The following is a 9,007-nucleotide window of genomic DNA, read 5'->3' on the forward strand; positions in this document are numbered from 1 at the left end:
ATATTGTTCATAGATAAACTTGATCATAAACCCACAATTCATCGGTCTCGACAAACACACCGCAAAAGAAGAGTTACATCAAATAGATCTCCAAGAAGACCGAGGAGAACTTTGTATTGAGATCCAAAGAGAGAGAAGAAGCCATCTAGCTAATAACTAAGGACCCGAAGGTCTGAGGTAAACTAGTCACACATCATTGGAGAGGCTATGGTGTTGATGTAGAAGCCCTCCGTGATCAATGCCCCCTCCGGCGGAGCGCCGGAAAAGGCCCCAAGATGGGATCTCACGGGTACAGAAGGTTGTGGCGGTGGAAGGTTTTGGCTCCGTGTCTGATGTTTCCAGGGTATATGGGTACATATAGGAGGAAGAAGTACGTCGGTGGAGCAACATGGGGCCCACGAGGGTGGAGGGCGCGCCTGGGGGAGGTGGGCGCGCCCCCTACCTTGCGCTCTCCTCGTTGATTGCTTTATGTAGACTCCGAGTCCTCTGGATCACGTTTGTTCCAAAAATCACGTTCCCGAAGGTTTCATTCCGTTTGGACTCCGTTTGATATCCTTTTCCTTCGAAACACTGAAATAGGCAAAAAAAACAGCAATTTGGGCTGGGCCTCCGATTAATAGGTTAGTCCCAAAAATAATATAAAAATGTATAATAAAGCCCATTAATCATCCAAAACAAAATATAATATAGCATGGAACAATAAAAAATTATAGATACGTTGGAGACATATCACGATGCCAAAGCCATCCCACGTCAACTTTAGCCATTAGGCATGTCGCGGTCTTAGTGGGTCGCTCCGAAAAGTTAATCACATAGAGACCGTTCTCGACATGCCCAACAAAGGCTACTTTAAGAGTCTTGCTCCACAAGAGGGCCACGGTATCAATATCAAAGAAGGTGGCAAAGCCCATGAGTGCAAGTTGACCAACGGAAAGTAAATTGTATGCAAGGGACTTAACAAGCATGACCTTCTCGATCGTGAGATCATGAGAAATGACAACCTTGCCAAGTCCCAATACCTTGGATGATGAGGCATCACCCCACTCGACATTGGTGGGCATAGATGGAATCTTGTGCACGTCCACCACCAAGTCCTTGCTTCCGGTCATATGATTTGTAGCTCCACTATCGAGCAACCATGATCCCCCACCGGAAGCAAACACCTACAAGAGATCAATGCTTGGATTTAGGTACCCATTTTGTAATGGGTCCTTTGATGTTAGTGACAAGGGTCTTAGGAACCCAAATAGACCATTCAATGTACTCATAAGGAGAACCAACAAATTTGGCATAAACATGCCCATAACTAGCACGACACAACACATAAGAAGGGTTAAAGTCACCGGCTTTGTTGGAAGGGGTGGCATTGCTTCTCTTGGCACCACCACCCTTCACATTATTCTTCTTCTCCTTGGAAGCACCCTCTCCCTCCTTCACAAAGGTTTGCTTGAGAGGGGGAGGTCGTTTGGTCTTGTCATTCTTCTTCTTGTTCTTGGGCATGGGTGCGAACCCAATCCCTTCCTTGGCCACAACTTCCTTTTGATTGCTCAAAAGGTCGTTGAGGTTCTTCTCACCTTGTATGCACGACACAAGGCCTTTCTCAAGTTGCATCTTCAACTTGGTATTCTCCTCAATAAGATGCACATGCTCACAACATGGGTTAGTAGCATTTGCATTATCAATCAAAACCATATGAGGAAAGGTGGCTTTCTCCTTAGTTAGCTTCACTTGGAGTTGATCGTGAGACTCTTTAAGACTAGCATGAACACCTTTCAAGGCTTTATGGGCCTTGTCAAGTATATCAAACTCTTACTTGAGTCTAGCAAGATCAACTTCAAGTTTGGCCTTCTCGGAATTTAGCACACGAGATAAGACACAAGCATGATCAAGATCTTTCTTTAATTTAGCATGATCATCGTTGTGTGACTCCTCAAGAGCCAAATGAAGACCACGCTCTTCCTCAAGAGCATTAGAGAGATCCGATATCTCATCGGCATAGTCACGACTATGCCCCTCCATCTTAGAGATGGTTTCTTCGTGAGCCTCGATGGTGTCATTGGCTTCACCAAGTTGTTCCAAGAGAGCAACAAAGTGCTTCTTGGACTTACCCTTGAGCTTACTCATAAAGGAATCAAACTCATTTTCTTCCTCATTAGGCCCCATATTTTCATCAATGCAATCCGTCAAGGAAGGATTAGTAATGATGGTAGTTTTGATGTTGGGGGTTACCTTGTTGGTTGCTTTAGCCATGAGGCACTTGGTGATGATGTTCTCATTGGGTGAGTCGAAGAGGGATACCCGAGGAGTTGTTGCAATGGCCACGGAGGCCATAGCAACCGAGTCACCGCCTTCATCGTCATCATCATCCTCATTGTACTCTTCTTGTGCAACCAACCCCTTGGGAGGAGTCCTCTTGGTGAAGTTGCTCTTGTTAGGGAAAGACTTGGCTTTGTCCTTTCGAATGAGCTTGCCACCATTGTCCTCTCTCTTCTCATAAGGGCATTCCGCAACAAAATGGCTCACATTGCCACAATTATAGCAAGTCCTCACGTGTTGCTTGACCTTGTTGCCACTTGAGTTGTTCTTGTTGAAGTTGGGCCTTGAGTTCTTCTTACTCCAAAATTGCCGTGAAGCGAGAGCCATGTGCTCATGATAATCATACTTTGTATCTTCGGGGTTGCTCTCCTCTTCTTCCTCTTCTTCTTCTTCTTCTTCCACACTAACCTTGGCCTTTAATGCAAGGTTGGGCTTCTTTGCTCTTTGAGAATGTAGCACCGCATTGTCGGCGGTCTTGTCCATGATGCTTATAGCCACAAACTCATCCAACACTTCACTTGAGGACAAAGTGTGGAAGTCCGGCCTTTGATGATTGACAGAGGACATGGCCTTGTGGTAAGGCATCATTGCCTTGAGGAATTTGCGCTTGATCCAATTGTCATCCGTGTCCTTGCTCCCATGATCTCGGAGTGAGACCGCGAGTTTGGTTACTCTCCGATAAAGCTCACGAGGTTCTTCATCTTCTTTCATTGCAAACTCATCGGCTTCATCTTGCACCACTTCATAGTTGGAGCGTTAAATGCTTGCGCTACCCCGGTAGAGGGAGACAACACAATGCCATGCATCTTTGGCCAAGGCGAAGGGCCGAAGATGAGGGAGATCTTCGGGTGGAATTGCATCTTGGATGATGAAGAGAGCATTCTCATTGAATTGATTATCCGCGGCTTCTCTAGGGGTGAAGTTGCTTGGGTCATGCGGATAGAAACCTTCTTCAATGATCTCCAAAGATTAGTATTCACATGATTTAAATGATGCTTAAAGCGATAAACCCAAGAATCAAAGTCCTCATTTTTCACAATCTTAGGGGGAGGACCGGCATGATTCAAATGAGTAGAAGGAATCGGTCCACCATAAACAAGTGGAGGTTCCACATGGGCAAAGATGCCGGTGCCATTCTTACCACTAGAAGAAGGACCTTTTTCACTAGTAGCTTCCCCCTTGTCGGAGTTAGCATCCGTCACCTTGTTAGTGGGATCACCCACTTTCAACGGTGCGGTGGATAGTTTAAGCCCTTCAATGAATTTATTAAACATGCTTTCAACCTCGGTCGTCATGGAGGTTTTCAATGTGTCCAAGGCCACATTGAATTCCTCACGAGAGACCGAGGTTCCCCCATCGCCCGTAGACGAGACCAGATTCAAACCGGAGTGCTCCTCCACACCGTCTACGGTGTCAACCATACTCTTCGGACGGCAAAGTCCTTAATAAAGAGACGAGGCTCTGATACCAATTGAAAGGATCGATATAGTTAACTAGAGGGGGGTGAATAGGCAACTAACAATTTTTAGCCTTTTCTTTCTCAAATTAAACTTTGCATCAAAGTAGGTTGTCTAGATATGCAACTAGGTGAGCAACCTATATGATGCAACAACAACAAGCACACAAGCAAGCAAGAGATGCAACACAATATAAGCTTGCACAAGTAAAGGTACGAAATAACCAAGAGTGGAGCCGGTGAAGACGAGGATGTGTTACCGAGGTTCCTTCCCTTTGAGGGGAAGTACGTCTCCGTTGGAGCGGTGTGGAGGCACAATGCTCCCCAAGAAGCCACTAGGGCCACCGTATTCTCCTCACGCCCTCACACAATGCGAGATGCCGTAATTCCACTATTGGTTCCCTTGGATGCGGTGACCGGACCTTTACAAACAAGGTTGGGGCAATCTCCACAACTTAATTGGAGGCTCCCAACGACACCACGGAGCTTCACCACAATGGACTATGGCTCCAAGGTGACCTCAACCGTCTAGGGTGCTCAAACACCCAAGAGTAACAAGATCCGCAAGGGATTAGTGGGGGAATCAAATTTCTCTTGGTGGAAGTGTAGATCCGGGCCTTCTCAACCAATCCCTAGAAAATCAACAAGTTTGATTGGCTAGGGAGAGAGATCGGGCGAAAATGGAGCTTGGAGCAACAATGGAGTTTGGGGATGGAAGAGGTGAGTCTTCTTGGAGAAGAAGACCCCTTTATATAGTGGGGGACACATCTAACCGTTATGCAACCCGCAGCCCGCATCTGGGCGGTACTACCATTGTTGGAGCGGTAGTACCGCTGCCACAGCGGTACTTCCGCTGTGGAAGGCAGGCATAGGGCACCCATGACCGAGGGAAGAGGAGTACACGCACTAGGGCGGTACTACCGCCTTGAGAGCGGTACTACCGTCGATAGGCGGTACTGCCGCTTCCTACAGCTGCTGGAAAAACAGGGGAGGGCAGCGACCTGAGGGCAGTGGAGCAGAAGTAGGAGCGGTACTACCGCGCCCTACTACCGTCCCTACTACCGCCCCCCTGCGTGGTCTTCTACGAAAACCCACGAAGAAGTTGAGACCACAGTAGGGGCGGTAGTGCCAGCGGCACTAACAAGCGGTACTACCGCCAATAGGCGGTACTACCGCTTAGCACAAGGCACCCCATGTTTTTCACAACACGGAAACTCCAACAGGCAGGAAGACAACGTGGGTGCAAGGAAAATGTGTACGTGATGATTCCACCCATACTCTTCCGAAACGGGTCCCCTCTTGATAGTACGGTTATCCCTACGACTCAATTCCACCGAAAAGAAACGAAGGAAAATAATCCGTCCAAAGTGAAGACCTCGAGGGGTAACAATCGCAAAGTGCCCTTATATTAGATCACCTGAAACACTTAGTGCACACGATTAGTCCGCAAACGTATTGTCATCAATCACCAAAACTACTTAAGGGATAAATATGCCCTTACAGTGCCCCTGACCCTTCTCATTCGCGTGACATGTGTCACCCACGTACTGAGAGGTGGCGATCGTGCGAGATCGTGGGTGAATAAGATAATGTATCGTGTGGAACGGTTTGAGCGGCAAACACCGAAAATTGAGATAAGATAAGTTTTAAAGTTTTCGTTCACAAATTCTTCAGCTGACAAGGACACAATGAAGATTTTGAACGAGTTTCAAATAGAACGCACATGAAGAATTTGTGAATAGACTGGGTTGAGTTTAGCATAGAGGGGGAATGGTCCAATCACATTCACTTAGCAGAAAAGGCAATTTGAAGAAATAGCAATAAGTGAATGTTGTAGAGGACATAAACTCATGTATATATATAGCCAATGAAGAACAACAGTGGAAAGAGTGAAGACATTGCAAAGTTGAAGAAAATGAACAACTGAGGAATTTTAAAAATGAGAAAAAAAAACTCAAATTGAAGATTTTTCAACTTTTGGTGGTGGCGTGACCCACCGTATAAGAATGATGATTTCAGACACCACGTACAATTGTCGTAGGGTTCTGAGAATCAAATTCTTCGTTAATTTCTTCACACTTAGAGTGTTAGTCTTTATTGATTGAAGAAAAATGTTTCTTCGTGTGTTGCACATCTAAGTCATCAATTTTGCATAAGTGTTAGGATGTGTGTCCTTTTCAAATGACATTCGAAGATTCTAGGATATTTAGCTCACACCGCAACTTGCTAAATCTCTTCTCATCCAAGGGGTTTGTGAAGATATCGGCTAGCTATTCTTCAGTCCTTACATGCTCAATAGAGATGTCGCCCTTCCACACATGATCACGAAGAAAATGATGACGAATCTGAATGTGCTTTGTCTTCGAGTGCTGAACTGGGTTATGAGCAATCTTGATGGCACTCTCATTTTCACAGTAGAGAGGCACATTCTTCATGTTGACGCCGTAGTCCTTGAGAGTTTGCTTCATCCACAGCAATTGAGCACAGCAAGAACCAGCAGTAATGTACTCAGCTTCAGCAGTAGACAGTGATACGCAGTTCTGTTTCTTCGAGGACCAACAGACCAAGGATCGTCCGAGGAAATGGCATGTGCCTGATGTTGACTTTCGGTCCACACGATCACCAGCATAGTCAGAGTCTGAATATCCAATGAGATCAAAAGCCGAGCCCTTGGGGTACCATAATCCAAGTGTTGGTGTGTGAGCTAGATATCGAAGAATATGCTTCACAGCCTTATGCTATGATTCCTTCGGTGTAGCTTGAAATCGGGCACACATGCAAACACTAAGCATAATATTTGGCCTAGATGCACATAAATACAATAAAGAACCAATCATGGAGCGGTATACCTTTTGATCGAAGTCAATACCATTTTCATCAGTGCATAGATGGCCATTTGTGGGCATAGGAATTTTGACCCCTTTGCAATCTTGCATGCCCAATTTCCTCAATACGTCATTGAGGCATTTCTCCTGAGATATGAATATGCCATTGTGCTGTTGACGAATTTGAAGACCTAAGAAGAATTTCAATTCTCCCATCATAGACATTTCATATTCCTCCCCCATCATATAACCAAATTCGTCAGTGTAACGTTGGTCAGTACAGCCAAAAATGATATCATCAACATATATTTGGCACACAAACAATTCACCATCATAAGATTTAGTGAAAAGAGTTGGGCCAAGTGAACCGGGTTTGAAGCCTTTCTTCATGAGGAATTCCTTCAAAGTATCATACCACGCCCGAGGGGCCTGCTTGAGGCTGTAGAGGGCCTTATTGAGTCTGAAGACTTTGTCGGGATGCTTTGGATCTTCAAAACCTGGGGGTTGAGCAACATATACTTCTTCCTCAAGCTTACCACTGAGGAATGCACTTTTCACATCCATTTGATATAAAGTGATATCATGATGGTTAGCATAAGCAAGTAATATGCGAATAGCCTCAAGTCTAGCAACAAGTGCAAAAGTTTCATCGAAATCAACTCCTTCAACCTGTGTGTAGCCTTGAGCTACAAGTCATGCCTTATTCCTCACCACAAAGCCATTTTCATCTTGCTTGTTATGGTAGGTCTACTTTGTGCCAATGATATTGTGCTTGTGAGGATTTGGACGTTTGAATAGTTCCCAGACATTGTTGAGCTCGAACTGATGTAATTCCTCTTGCATAGCTTGAATCCACTCAGGCTCCAGAAATGCTTCATCTACCTTAGTGGGCTCTGTGATAGAGACGAAAGCAAAGTGCCCACAAAAGTTAGACAAATGTGAAGCTTTTGAGCGTGTGAGAGGACCTGGAATGTTGATGTCCCTGATGATTTTCTCAATCTGAACTTCGTTTGCAACGCGAGGATGAGCGGGTTGTCATCGACGAATTGGATCATCATTTTCTTCAGCACCATTTTCTTCAGGTGCATCAGCATGATGTTCTTCACGTTCTGGGATGATTTCATCAACAGATTCTTCGGTGGGAATGACATCCTCAGTAGCCTTGAACTTGATAGTTTCCTCAGGTGACTGTTCATCTAACACAGAAGGTAGGTACTCTCTTTGTGAGCCATTAGTTTCATCGAACCGCACATCTACAGTTTCAACAACCTTGTGGTGAACGGCGTTGAAGACTCTGTAGGTGTGCGAGTCCTTTCCGTAACCAAGCATAAAACCTTCATGTGCTTTCGGTGCAAATTTAGAATTGTGATGAGGATCTCAAATCCAACATTTAGCACCGAAGATTTTGAAATAACTCACATTGGGTTTCTTGCCAGTGAGGAGTTCGTATGCAGTCTTCTTGAAGAATTTGTGAAGATATACCCTGTTGATGATGTGGCATGCAGTATCAATTGCCTCAATCCAGAAACGACGAGGCGTCTTGTATTCATCAAGCATAGTGCGAGCCATCTCAACAAGAGTCCTGTTCTTGCACTCCACGACGTCGTTCTGCTGAGGAGTATAAGGAGCAGATAACTCATGAGTAATACCAAGTTCATCAAGATAGTCATCAAGACCAGAATTCTTGAACTCAGTTCCATTGTCACTTCTGATGTGCTTGATCTTCACACCAAAGTTGGTTGAAGCCCTCGAGGAAAATCGTTTGAAGACTTCCTGCACCTCATGTTTGTAAGTGACAATATGCACCCATGTGTAACAAGAGTAATCATCAACAATAACAAAGCCATATAGAGATGCTTCATTTGTAAATGCAGAATAGTGATTAGGGCCAAAGAGATCCATGTGAAGCAATTCAAATGGTCGAGTGGTAGTCATGATAGTCTTCGCTGGATGCTTGGCCTTGGTCATCTTTCCAGCTTCACAGGCTCCGCACAAGTGATCCTTGAGGAATTTGACATTCTCAATGCCAATGACATGCTTCTTCTTCGCGAGCGTGTGCAAGTTCCCCATCCCAGCATGACCTAGTCATCGATGCCATAGCCAGCCTTCTGAAGCTGTTGCAAGTAGACATATAGCTGGTTGTGTTCCTGTAGAGAAATCAACAATATACAGATCTCCTCTCCTAAAGCCTTCGAAGACTTTGGAATTGTCAGCTTCCATGATCACAACACAATGATACTTGCCAAAGATAACAACCATATCAAGATCACAAAGCATTGAGACTGACATGAGGTTGTATCCTAAGGACTCAACAAGCATGACTTTGTCCATGTGTCGATCCTTTGAGATCGCAACCTTACCTAGACCCAATACCTTGCTTTTGCCTTTGTCAGCGAAGATGATATGCTTC

Source organism: Triticum aestivum, chromosome 5D (genome assembly GCF_018294505.1).
Source record: "Triticum aestivum cultivar Chinese Spring chromosome 5D, IWGSC CS RefSeq v2.1, whole genome shotgun sequence".
In the NCBI taxonomy this organism is placed as follows: domain Eukaryota; kingdom Viridiplantae; phylum Streptophyta; class Magnoliopsida; order Poales; family Poaceae; genus Triticum; species Triticum aestivum.